Source organism: Tachyglossus aculeatus, chromosome 4 (assembly GCF_015852505.1).
Source record: "Tachyglossus aculeatus isolate mTacAcu1 chromosome 4, mTacAcu1.pri, whole genome shotgun sequence".
NCBI lineage: Eukaryota > Metazoa > Chordata > Mammalia > Monotremata > Tachyglossidae > Tachyglossus > Tachyglossus aculeatus.
Genome location: NC_052069.1, coordinates 128,205,087 through 128,218,891, shown reverse-complemented (window position 1 = coordinate 128,218,891; position 13,805 = coordinate 128,205,087). Strand labels below are relative to the sequence as shown.

Sequence of the window (13,805 nt, the reverse complement as noted above, 5' to 3'; positions counted from 1 at the left end):
TTTCCAAGCGCTTAGTATAGTGATCTGCACAACACAGTAAAAGCTCAATAGATACAATTGAACTAGCTCTCTTCCCCCACTTCAAAGACCTACTGAGAGCTCACCTCCACCGGGAGGCCTTCCCAGCCAGCCCCCCTTTTCTCCTCCTCCCCTCCCCTTCACCCCAACTCCCTCTCTCTGCTCTAGCCCCTTCCCCGCCCCACAGTACTTGTGTATATTTGTACATACTTATTTTTTTGTTTTATTTATGATGTGTATAGATCTATAATTCTATTTAACTTGATGGCATTGACGCCTGTCTACTTCCAGCAGGGTGTGGAGTGTGGGATGTGGATGTGCGGTGATGGTTGGGGGTGTGAGTGAGGGAAATCCACTGGTGTCACAGGATCGGGGGGCAATTTCCATGACCCCACCCTCCCTTCTCTTCTCCCCCTCCTCCTCCCTTCCTCCCTTCTCTCCTCGCTCTCCCCGCCCCCCCCACCCCGTCACCCCAAGTTTCCCTCAGGACTCCCCCCATGCTCTCTTGAAGATGAAGAGAAGCAGCGTGGTTCAGTGGAAAGAGCGCGGGCTTGGGAGTCAGAGGTCATGGGTTCGAATCCCAGCTCGGCCACTTGTCAGCTGTGTGACCTTCGGCAATCCACTTAACTTCTCTGGGCCTCAGTTACCTCATCTGTAAAAGGGGGATTAAGACTGTGAGCCCCACGTGGGACAACCTGATCACCTTGTTCCCCCCCCAAAGCACTTAGAACAGTGCTTTGCACATAGTAAGCGCTTAACAAATACCATCATTATTATATTATTATTACTTGTTTTTACTTGTTTTGTTTTGTTGTCTGTTTGCCCCTTCTAGACTGTGAGCCCGTTGTTGGGTAGGGATTGCCTCTATCTGTTGACGAATTGTAATAATAATAATAATAATAATGGCATTTATTAAGCATTTACCATGTGCAAAGCACTGTTCTAAGCGCTGGGGAGGTTACAAGGTGATCAGGTTGTCCCACGGGGGGCTCACAGTCTTAATCCCCATTTTACAGATGAGGTAACTGAGGCCCAGAGAAGTGAAGTGACTTGCCCAAAGTCACACAGCTGACAATTGGCTGAGTTGGGATTTGAACCCACGACCTCTGACTCCAAAGCCCGTGCTCTTTCCACTGAGCCACGCTGCTTCTATTGTACTTGTGCTTTCCAAGCGCTTAGTCCAGTGCTCTGCCCACAGAAAGCGCTCAATAAATATGAATGAATGAATGAACGAACTGAATGAATGAATACATCCTTACCGTGTCCCCAGGCCACACCCCCACCCGAAGGCTCGCCTGCTCCCTCCAGGCCACGGCCCCCAACCGAAGTCCTGCCCCTAGGCCACGCCCCACCCGAAGCTGCGCGTGCTCCCTACAGGCCCCGCCCTCAACCGGAACCTCGGCCGCGTCCTGCAGGCCACGCCCCCACCCGGAGTCCTGCTGTCACCCTAGGCCACGCCTCCATCTGAAACTGCGCATGCTCCTTACGGGACACGCCCCCACCCGAAGCAGCTCCTGCACGTAAAGTCCTCTATTAACTTCAGTTTTCGTCTGTGGTCCCTAAATTTCTGATTGGCGGGGACCCTGCCTGCCAGTTACGTTGTATTGTACTCTCCCAAGTGTTTCGTACAGTGCTGTGCACATAGTAAGCAGTAGTGTGCTGGTATAAAATAAACCAAGATAAAAAATTTGACTGCGTTTCAAATAACAAGAAGGTTTGTTCGTTTTTTGGGGTGGGGGGATTTTGTTAAGTGCTTACTATGTGGCAAGCAAATCAGTTCGGCCGGATATAACCGCTGGCCCTACGGGGTTTCCAGTTCAAGAGGGAGATCAGGTGTTGAGTCCCCATTTTGTAGTTGAGGAAAGTGAGGCACAGAGAGGTTAAGTGACTTACCCAAGGTCACACAGCTGGCAAGTGGTGCAGCTGGCCTAAGAACCCAGGTCCTCTGGCTCCCAGGCCTGTGCTTTATCCACTAGACCACGCTGCTTCCCTAAGAAGGTAAGCTCGTTGGGGTCATGGAATGTGTTTGTTTGTTGTTATATTGTAATAATAATAATGGTGTTTGTTAAGCATTTACTATGTGCCAAGCACTGTTCTAAGATCTGGGGTAGGTATGACCTAATCAGGTTATCCCACTTGGGCATCACAGTCTTAATCCCCATTTTAAAGATGAGGCAACAGAGGCACAGAGAAGTGAAGTGACTTGCCCAAGGTCACGCAGCAGACAAGTGGCAGATCTGGGATTAGAACCCATGACCTCTGACTCCCAAGCCCGTGCTCTTTCCACTAAGCCACACTCCTTCTGACTGTGCTCCTTAGTGCTTAGTACAATGTTCTGCACACAGAAAGTGCTCAATGAAAAGGATTGAATGAATGAAGAAAGTTGACAGGCATTTTTTGGGGAAATGTGCAAAAAATGAATTTCCTAACATGTTTTGCTGTCGAGTTTATTGTGAACATCATTAGTCTGAATGGAAAATAATACATTGAATCCTGTTTTGAAGAATGTTTAAATCTTATGAAAGCTCTCACCCCTTCCCTCTTCCCCTCCTTAATTTCCACCGCTCACTCTCCACTGGTTCCTTCCCCTCTGCCTTCAAACATGTCCACATCTCCCCCATCCTAAAAAACCCTCTCTTGACCCCAACTCCCCTTCTAGTTATCGCCCTATCTCCCTCCTCCCATTCCTTTCCAAACTCCTTGAATGAGTCATCTACACCTGCTGCCTCGAATTCCTCAATGCCAACTCTCTCCTTGACCCCCTCCAATCTGGCTTCCATCACCAACATTCCATGGAAACTGCCCTCTCAAAGGTCACCAATAACCTCCTGCTTGCCAAATCCAGTGGCTCTTACTCTATCCTAATCCTCCTCAACCTCTCAGCTGCCTTTGACACTGTGGATCACCCCCTTCTCCTCAACACACTATCCAACCTTGGCTTCACAGACTCCATCCTCTCCTGGTTCTCCTCTTATCACTCCAGCCGTTCATTCTCAGTCTCCTTTGTGGGCTTCTCCTCCCCCTCCCATCCCCTTACTGTAGAGGTTCCTCAAAGTTCAGTTCTTGGTCCCCTTCTGTTCTCCATCTACACTCACTCTCTTGGTGAACTCATTTGCTCTCATGGCTTCAACTATCATCTCTACGCTGATGACACCCAAATCTCCATCTCTGCCCCTGCTTTCTCTCCCTCCAGGCTAGTATCTCCTCCTACCTTCAGGACATCTCCATCTGGATGTCTACCCGCCACCTGAAGCTCAGTAGGTCCAAGACTGAACTCCTTAACTTCCCTCCCAAACCCTGTCCTCTCCCTGACTTTCCCATTACTGTAGACGGTACTACCATCCTTCCCGTCTCACAAGCCCGCAACCTTGGTGTCATCCTTGACTCTGCTCTCTTGTTCGCTTCACACATCCAATCCGTCACCAAAACCTGCCGGTCTCACCTCCACAACATCGCCAAGATCCACCCTTTCCTCTCCATCCAAACCGCTACCCTGTTCGTTCAGTCTCTCATCCTATCCCGACTGGATTACTGCCTCGGCCTCCTCTCTGATCTCCCATCTTCCTGTGTCTCCCCACTTCAGTCTATACTTCACGCTGCTGCCCGGATCATCTTTGTGCTGAAACGCGCTGGGCATGTTACTCTCCTCCTCAAAAATCTCCAGTGGCTGCCTGTCAACCTACGAATCAAGCAAAAACTCCTCACTCTCAGCTTCAAGGCTCTCCATCACTTCGCCCCCTCCTACTTCACCTCCCTTCTTTCCTTCTATAGCCCAGACTGCACCCTCCGCTCCTCTGCTGCTAACCTCCTCACTGGGCCTCATTCTCGCCTGCCCCGCCGTCGACCCCCGGCCCACGTCCTTCCCCTGGCCTGGAGTGCCCTCCCTCCGCACGTCCACCAAGCTATCTCTCTTTCTCCCTTCAAAGCCCTGCTGAGCGCTCACCTCCTCCAAGAGGCCTTCCCAGACTGAGCCCCCTTTTTCCTCTCCTCCTCCCCGTCGCCCCCCTGCCCTACCTCCTTCCCCTCCCACAACACTTGTATGTATTTGTACAGATTTATTACTCTATTTATTTTACTTGTACATATTTACTATTCTATTTATTTTGTTAATGATGTACATATGGCTATAATTCTATTCTGATGATTTTGATACCTGTCTACATATTTTGTTTTGTTGTCTGTTTCCCCCTTCTACACTGTGAGCCCGTTGTTGGGTAGGGACCGTCTCTCTATGTTGCCGACTTGTATTTCTCAAGTGCTTAGTACAGTGCTCTGCACACAGTAAGCGCTCAATAAATATGAATGAATGGTTAAAAATTAAACAGAGCCATCAAATGTCATTTTTACCGAAGTAAGAGGTCTGGGAGGCAAAATGTATTTGCCCCCCAGACCTCTTGCCTGTAATGATGATGATGACGATGATGGTATTTATGTGCTCACTATGCCTAAAGCACTGTTCTAAGCTCTGAGGTAGATACAAGGTAATCAGGTTATCCCACGTGGGGCTCACAGTCTTCATCCCCATTTTAGAGATGAGATTACTGAGGCACAGAGAAGTTAAGTGACTGCCCAAAGTCACACAGCTAATAAGTGGCAGAGCCGGAATTAGAACCCATGATCTCTGACTCCCAAGCCCGTGCTCTTGGCACTAAACGATGCTGCAGTGTAAGGTCATTTGGGCAGGCAGTGTGTGTGTTTATTGTTGTACTGTCCCAAGCCCTTAGTAAAGTGTTCTGCACACAGTAAGTTCTCAATAAATACAGTTCAGTGAATGAATTTGTTCAAAAGTGAACAACCCTAGAACTTAAATGTTCTAAAACCTAAATATTTTAGTTGAGAGGAAGGAATGAAAAGATGCCTATTGAAATTTAACTGTCTTTAGTGTGGGTGTTGTTGTCGGCCCTCCCATAATGTTGCCACCAGCTAGGCCCAAGTCGGAGGTTGAGTGACCAAGAATGCTCTCTTGCTCATTAACTTGGCTTATGGCAGGTGTTTACCGCAACATCCTTCCCTGGGAAAATGCTTTTCTGGAGGCTACAGTTCCTGAAAAGAGTTACTTACATCTTGTGTTGATGAGAAGTGTAGATGCTCTTTGTTCGAAAATATCTTAATTTTGACATGGGTTAATTCGTCCGATTTGGAAGTTGAGGCAACCCTCCGAACAGTTCTCATGTTTGTTTTTATTTCTTTTATTATGTTGACAAGCTAGACGTGGTGTTAGCACGTACATTGGAATAGTACACAACTGACAACTTTATTATTGCATATATTGTACCGTGTTAGGAAAAATAGCAGATACAATGGCTAGCACGACATTTACTGTGGCCCCTATAACACCTTTGCTTTTTGCATGCACATTTTTGGGTGCACTGTTCATAAATCATTCCAGTTTATGTTGATAATTTTCCATTCTGCCTTATGATATCATCTTTGTATTATTTGTATTGTAGTTGTAAAAAGTTGCACACGATTTTTGTAGGTATAATCAATCAATCAATTGTATTTATTGAGCGCTTACTGTGTGCAGAGCACTGTACTAAGCACTTGGGAAGTACAAGTTGGCAACATATAGAGACAGTCCCTATCCAACAGTGGGCTCACAGTCTAAAAGTGGCATTTATTAATCAATCAATTGTATCTATTGAGCGCTTACCATGCGCAGCGCACCGTTCTAGGTGCTGGGGCGGTTACAAGGCGATCATGAGCTCCGGCGGGCTCACAGTCTTAATCCCCATTTTACAGATGAGGGAACCGTGACTCGCCCAAAGCCACGCAGCTGGGATTTGACTCCGCTCTCTCATTCACCCCTCACATCCAAGCCGTGACCAAAACCTGCCGGTCTCAGCTCCACAACATTGCTAAGATCCGCCCTTTCCTCTCCATCCCAACCGCTACCCTGCTCATTCAAGCTCTCATCCTATCCCGTCTGGACTACTGCATCAGCCTTCTCTCTGATCTCCCATCCTCGTGTCTCTCTCCACTTCAATCCATACTTCATGCTGCTGCCCGGATTATCTTTGTCCAGAAACGCTCTGGGCATATCACTCCCCTCCTCAAAAATCTCCAGTGGCTACCAATCAATCTGCGCATCAGGCAGAAACTCCTCACCCTGGGCTTCAAGGCTCTCCATCACCTCGCCCCCTCCTACCTCACCTCTCTTCTCTCCTTCTACAGCCCAGCCCGCACCCTCCGCTCCTCCACCGCTGATCTCCTCACCGTACCTCACTCTCGCCTGTCCCGCCATCGACCCCCGGCCCACGTCATCCCCCGGGCCTGGAATGCCCTCCCTCTGCCCATCCGCCAAGCTAGCTCTCTTCGTCCCTTCAAGGCCCTACTGAGAGCTCACCTCCTCCAGAAGGCCTTCCCAGACTGAGCCCCTTCCTTCCTCTCCCCCTCGTCCCCCTCTCCATCCACCCCATCTTACCACCTTCCCTTCCCCACAGCACCTGTATATATGTATGTATGTTTGTACATATTTTTTACTCTATTTATTTATTTTATTTGTACATATCTATTCTATTTATTTTATTTTGTTAGTATGTTTGGTTTTGTTCTCTGTCTCCCCCTTTTAGACTGTGAGCCCACTGTTGGGTAGGGACTGTCTCTATATGTTGCCAATTTGTACTTCCCAAGCGCTTAGTACAGTGCTCTGCACATAGTAAGCGCTCAATAAATACGATTGATGATGATGATGATGATGATTTGAACCCATGACCCCCCAAGCCCGTGCTCCTCCCACTGGGCCACGTTTACCGAACGCTTCACCGCTAGTGTTGTTCTTATATTCGCTGCTGAGCCACCGTGGGGAAACCGAGTGGACCTCGGTGGGGCCGTGGGCTCTGCCCCGTCAGCCAGCCAGCCCCGCGCCCGCCCCGCGGCCCCGTACCTGTGAGGCGCAGGACCTGCAGTCTGGCCAGAGGACGCAGGGCAGCCCGGCTGATGGTGTGCAGGCGGTTCTCGCTCAGGTCGAGCATTGCCAGGGACGACAGCCCCGCCAACACTTGCTCCTCCAGCATCTCGATGCTGTTTTTCTGCAGGTGCAGCTCCTGCAGTCTCCGGAGGTGACAGAAGGTGAAGTCCAGGAGCCGGGTGATGTGGTTAGATAGAGCACCCGCAGGCGGTCCAGGCCCTTGAAGATGCCGCCGTGGAGGAGGTGGACGCGGTTGGCGTCGAGGGCCAGCTCCAGCAGGCGCCGCTGGCTGCGGAAGGCCCCGGTCTCCAGGGCCGAGATGCTGTTGTTCTGGACGTACAGGTAGCACAGGGCCGCCAGACGCTCCAGATCCCACCGCTGGATCTGCCGGATGCCGTTGTCCTGCAGGAACACCGTCTGGGTGGAAGGCTGGATCCCCGCGGGGACGTCCCGCAGGCCCAGGGAGCCACAATCCACGGTGGTGCCGTAGCAGTGGCAGGGCGCGGGCAGGCCTGGCCCCGGAGCAGCAGGAAGCCCAGCAGCGGGAAAAGCGTGGGGAGTGCTTTGGACTCCCCGGGGGCCATGGTAGACGCACTGCATGTGCCAGGCAATGTCCTGAGTGACGGGGCTTCCTCCAGCCCATGGGGAAGGACTGTGGTGCAGGTGGGAGGCTTCCCGGTGGAGGTGGCGAGTCCTCAGCCGGTTTGGATGGGGGCCGGTGGCGATGCCTTTAGCCGGGCGGACTGGGGACCACTGGGTAAACTGAGGGGGTGGCGGGGGGGGGGGGGCGGGGTATAAGAATTGTACACAGTTGTTTTGCAATCACTACCTTGCCAACTACAGATTACTTTTGAAGTTCATTTTAAGAAAATGAAATCCACCTCCCGCAACCCCTTTCCTCTCTCCATCTAAAGGACTAAAATAGTCCAAAGAATATTACAGATTGTAAATTCGTTGTGTGCAGGGAATGTGTCTATTGACCCTGTGGTATGGTACTTTCTCAAGCACTTCGTACAGTGCTCTGCACACAGTAAGTACTCAGTAAATACCATTGATTGATTAATCACTCAAATACCAGTACAGAAGCAGCATGGCTTAGTGGCTTTAGGGGATAGGGCACAGGCTTGGAATCAGAAGGACCTGGGGTCCTAATCACGGCTCCGCCGCACATCTGCTGGGTGACCTTGGGCAGGTAACTTCACTTCTCTGGACCTCAGTTACCTTATCTGTAAAATGGGGATTAAGAGGGTGAGCCCTGTGTGGATTGGGGACTATGTCCAACCTAATTCACTTGTACCTACCCCAGTGCTTAGAACAGTGCTTGGCACATAGTGCTTAACAAATACTATTATTTTTTTGTGCTCTGCTCACAGTAAGTGCTCAAGAAATGCCATTAATTGGTGGATTGACTATAGACTGCCCTCCCCAAACTGGAAGCTCCTTGTATGGCAGGGAGCGTGTCTGCCGAGTATGTTGAATTGTCTTCTCCCAGGTCCTTAGTACCCCTCTCAGTGTCACACCTGGAGAGTTCCCAGTACTCTACCAGTCTCGGCTATGGGAGGGAAAGTCAAGCAGAGGCCTATCCATTCCATTCCTAGCTTGGCCAGTGGCTAGCGAGTGGAAGGCAATCTGCTACAAGTCAAAACTAACTTGTGCTGGGCAGCAGCGGCAAGGGAGAGAGTCAAGGGCGGAGACTCGGGTTTACTGCGCAGAAGGAGGCAATGGCAAACCGCTTCCGTATTTTTACCAAGAAAACTATATGGATCTATTACCAGAACAATTGCAGATGGAGAGCGGGGCATTCTGGGAGAGATGTGTCCATGGTGTCGCTATCAGCTGGAAATGACTCAACGGCATAAGACAAGACAAGCGCTTAGGACAGTGCTCTGTCCCGATGGTAAGTGCTCAGTAAATACCAACCTAATAAGCTTGCATCTTCCCCGGTGCTTTTATGTCACTGGCCCATGTCATCCCCCTGGCCTGGAATGCCCTCCCTCCTCACATCCGCCAAGCTAGCTCTCTTCCTCCCTTCAAAGCCCTACTGAGAGCTCACCTCCTCCAGGAGGCCTTCCCAGACTGAGCCCCCTCCTTCCTCTCCCCCACTTCCCCCTGCCCATCCTCCCTGCCTTACCTCCTTCCCCTCCCCACAGCACAACATATATATGTATATATGTTTGTACGTATTTATTACTCTATTTATTTATTTTATTTGTACATATTTATTCTATTTATTTTATTTTGTTAATCTGTTTTGTTTTGTTGTCTGTCTCCCCCTTCTAGACTGTGAGCCTGCTGTTGGGTAGGGACCGTCTCTATATGTTGCCAAGTTGTACTTCCCAAGGGCTTAGTACAGTGTTCTGCACACAGTAAGCGCTCAATAAATACGATTGAATGAATGAATGTGCCTGACACATTGCTTAATAAATACCACTATTATTACTCTTATCATTAATAATGGTAATTGTACTTTCCAAGTGCTTAGTACAGTGCTCTGCATACAGTAAGTGCTCAATAAATATGATTGAATTGAATAATAACAAGTACCATAAAATAAACCCCCACAAAATTTTTTGGTTCCTACAGGAGTCCTGAGAATTTTGAAGCAGCGGTTTACCCATTCTCTGCCCTCCTGAGCCATTATGGCACTGATACCCCACAGAACAGAAGTAGATGAAGGGGGTCTCCCTTAAGACAAACAAAGCCTATCACTGTACCACCTTCTTCCACCCCCCGGGGAGCTCCAGGGGATAAAAAACCCCACCAGGATGCAGACACAATCCTTCCACGTAATAATAATAGTGGTATTTGTTAAGCACTTACTACGTGCCCAGCACTCTTTTAAGCACTGAGGTAGATACAAGGTAATCAGGTCGGACACACTCCTCGTCCCACCTAATAATAATAATAATCATGGTATTTGTTAAGTGCCATTTGCCAAGCACTGTTCTAAGCGCTGGGTAGACTGGAAGCTCATTATGGGCAGAGAATGTCACTGTCTGTTGCCACACTGTACCCTCCCAAGCGTCCAGTGCGGTGCTCTGCACACAGCAAGTGTTCAACAGATATGATTGAATGAATGAATGTAAGATAATCAGGTTGGATAAATCTTACTCTGGAAGTTTACTGGATGCAGTGTGCTCTAGTGGAAAAAACTCAGACCTGGGACCTGGGCTCTAATCCCAGATCTGCTTAATTGCTTGCTGTGTGACTTTGGGGAAGTCATGTTACTGCTCTGTGTCTCAGTTTCCCCAACAGTAAGGTGAGGATTTAATAACTGTTCTCCTTCCTATATAGATTATGAGCCCCATGTGGGATAGGGACTGTGTCCAACCTGATTAATTTTTATCCACCCCAATGTTTAGAACTGTGCCCGACACATAGTAAGTGCTTAATAAATACCATACTAATAATATTTATCCTATAATAATAAGAATTTATTATTGCCACGGGGAATGTCTGTTTATTGTTGTACTGCATTCTCCCACTTGCTTAATCCTGCTGGCCTAGTGGGTAGAGCACAGGCTGGGAGTCAGAAGGTCATGGGTTTTAATCCAAGCTCCGCCACTTGTCTGCTGTGTGACTGTGGACAAGTCACTTCACTTCTTTGTGCCTCAGGAGGTTAAGGGCGGCAGAGGAGTGGACGGTGCGGGCTGGGCTGGAGAAGGAGAGAAGGGAGGTGAGGTAGGAGGGGGCGAGGTGATGGAGAGCTTTGAAGCCAAGAGTGGGGAGTTTTTGTTTTCTGTATCTCTGTCTCCCAGGCCTTTTCTCTCCAGCTCTTTTTGCCTTTTGCTGCCGCTCAGTGGTTGAACTGAGACATTATAGTATAATAATAATTCAGGTATTTCCTTTCTTCCTTCATTCATTCAATCGTATTTATTGACGCTTACTGTGTGCAGAGCACTGTACTAAGCGCCTGGAAAGTACATTTCGGCAACGGAGACAATCCCTACCGAACAGCAGGCTCACAGTATAGCTGTATGCACATCATTAATATAAATGAACAGAATTTGTTAAGCGCTTCCTATGTGCCAGGCACTGTACTAAGTGCTGGGGTGGATACAGTAATAGTTATAATGATGGTACTTGTTAAGCGCCTACTGTAAAATTACCTCACCAGTAAAATGGGGATTAAAAGTGTGAGCCCCACTTGGGACAACCTGATTAACTTGTATCTACCCCAGTGCTTATAACAGTGCTTGGCACATAATAAGCACTTAAAAATACCATAATCATTATTATGATTATGATTAATTTACTCATTCCTTTTTATTGAGCACTTGCTGTGTTCAAAGCACTGGACTAAGCATTTGGGAGAGGGCTATACAAAATAAATGAACACATACCCTGCCCACAAAGAGTTTATAGTGTAGAGACTGTGTAGGACTGTGTAGACTGTAATAATAATGGTATTTGTTAAGCGCTTACTGTGTGCCAGGCACTGTGCTAAGCACTGGGTTGGATGGCCAGAGGCAGGATATGGGCCAGGGGCATCCAGTGAGATAGAATCAGTCAATCAGTCAATCATATTTATTGAGCATTTACTGTGTGCAGAGGACTGTCTTAAGTGATAGGGATAGTATAATCCCCTATCCCTATGAGATAGGGAGTCTCATCGTATCCCGACTGGATTACTGCATCAGCCTCTTCTCTGATCTCCCATCCTCCTGTCTCTCCCCACTTCAGTCTATATTTCACGCTGCTGCACGGATCATCTTTGTGCGGAAATGCTCTGGGCATGTTACTCCCCTCCTCAAAAATCTCCAGTAGCTACCAGTCAACCTACGAATCAAGCAAAAACTCCTCACTGTCGGCTTCAAGGCTGTCCATCACCTCACCCCCTCCTACCTTACCTCCTTTCTCTCCTTCTACAGCCCAGCCCGCACCCTCCGCTCCTCTGCCGCTAACCTCCTCACTGTGCCTCATTCTTGCCTTTCCCGCCGTCGACCCCCGGCCCCCATCCTCCCCCTGGCCTGGAATGCCCTCCCTCCGCACATCCGCCAAGCTAGCTCTCTTCCTCCCTTCAAAGCCCTACTAAGAGCTCACCTCCTCCAGGAGGCCTTCCCAGACTGAGCCCTCTTTTTCCTCTCCTCCTCCCATCGCCCCCCTGCCCTACCTCCTTCCCCTCCACACAGCCCCTGTATATATGTTTGTATAGATTTATTACTTTATTTATTTTACTTGTGCATATTTACTATTCTATTTATTTTGTTAATTATGTGCATCTAAGTTCATTGAATGAATGAATGAATATATGTTGCCAACTGGTACTTCCCAAGCGCTTAGTCCAGTGCTCTGCACACAGTGAGCACTCAATAAATATGATTGAATGAATGAATGAATATATGTTGCCAACTGGTACTTCCCAAGCATTTAGTCCAGTGCTCTGCACACAGTAAGCGTTCAATAAATACGATTGAATGAATGAATATATGTTGCCAACTTGTACTTCCCAAGCGCTTAGTCCAGTGTTCTGCACACAGTAAGTGCTCAATAAATACGATTGAATGAATGAATGAATAATGAATAAATATGAGAAGCAGCGTGGCTCAGTGGAAAGAGCCCGGGCTTTGGAGTCAGAGGTCATGGGTTCAAATCCCGGCTCCGCCAATTGTCAGCTGTGTGACTTTGGGCAAGTCACTTAACTTCTCTGTGCCTCAGTTACCTCATCTGTAAAATGGGAATTAAGACTGTGAGCCCCCTGTGGGACAACTTGATCACCTTGTTACCTCCCCAGCACTTAGAACAGTGCTTTGCACATAGTAAGCGCTTAACAAATGCCATTATTATTATTATTATTATCTAGCTTTACTTCTATTTATTCTGATGACTTGACACCTGTCCACATGTTTTGTTTTGTTGTCTGTCTCACCCCTCTAGACTGCGAGCCCATTGTTGGGTAGGGACCGTCTCTATATGTTCCCAACTTGTACTTCCCAAGCACGTAGTACAGTGCTCTGCACACAGTAAGTGCTCAATAAATACGATTGAATGAATGAATGAATATAATACAACACATTTGGCAGACATGTTCCCTGTCCACAGTGAACTTACATTCAAGAGAGGGAGGCAGATTATGTGCCAGGCACTGTACAGAGTGCTGGGGTAGATACAAGAAAATCAGGTCAGGCACAGTTCATGTCTCACCTGAGGCGCTTAATCCCCATTTTACAGATGAGGTACCTGAGACCCGAAGGAGTTAAGTAGTAATTGTGGAACTTGTTCATTAATTCAGCCATATTTATTGAGTGCTTACTGTGTGCAGAGCACTGGACTAAGCCCTCGGGGGAGAGTACAGTAAAACAATAAACGTACACCTTCCCCGCCTACAATGAATTTACATTCTAGAGGACCGTTTAGTGTTACGTAGCAGGCACTGTACTAAGTACTGGGGTAGATACCAATTAATAGGGTTGGACACAGTCCCTGTCCCTGTGTGGGGATCCAGTGGCAGGGATAGGGAGAAGTGGAGAATCCAGGGAGTCTGTAGCTGTCTTCTCATGCTTGTTGAAGAATAGGTTGTTTTTTTTTTTTTTACGGGGTGGGGGAGGAGGAGGAGGAGGAATGTCTCTGTTTTGGAGAAAATGCATTGTTTGCAACTCCTCCCATTTGCTTCTCAACTGGCAGGAGCACCTTTGACCACTCAGGCCAACAGAGCACTGTTGGTGGGAATCCAGGCACTAGGACCCCCTCAACCATCTCAGAGTTGGTGAGAATGAATTTAACTTTGGGCTCTCTAGTGCTCAGCAACAATGTTTTCCCTCCCTTGTTGTCTCCCTTGTCTATTGCCTTCACCATCTGTTCTAGACTTTTAACTCCTGTCTTAAACCCACAATGCCCCCAACTCCCTGCTTGTCACGAGGCACCTGTCAGTACTTAA

At 48.3% G+C, this 13,805-nt stretch overlaps 1 non-coding gene across 1 annotated transcript; it reads left to right on the top strand.

The window, feature by feature from the left end:
- Nucleotides 1–8,430: 8,430 nt before the first annotated feature.
- On the top strand, nt 8,431–8,568 carry LOC119927606. Its single transcript, XR_005450593.1, has one exon. It is a non-coding gene; the product is annotated as a small nucleolar RNA SNORA7 (small nucleolar RNA).
- The last annotated feature ends 5,237 nt before the right edge of the window (nt 8,569–13,805 follow it).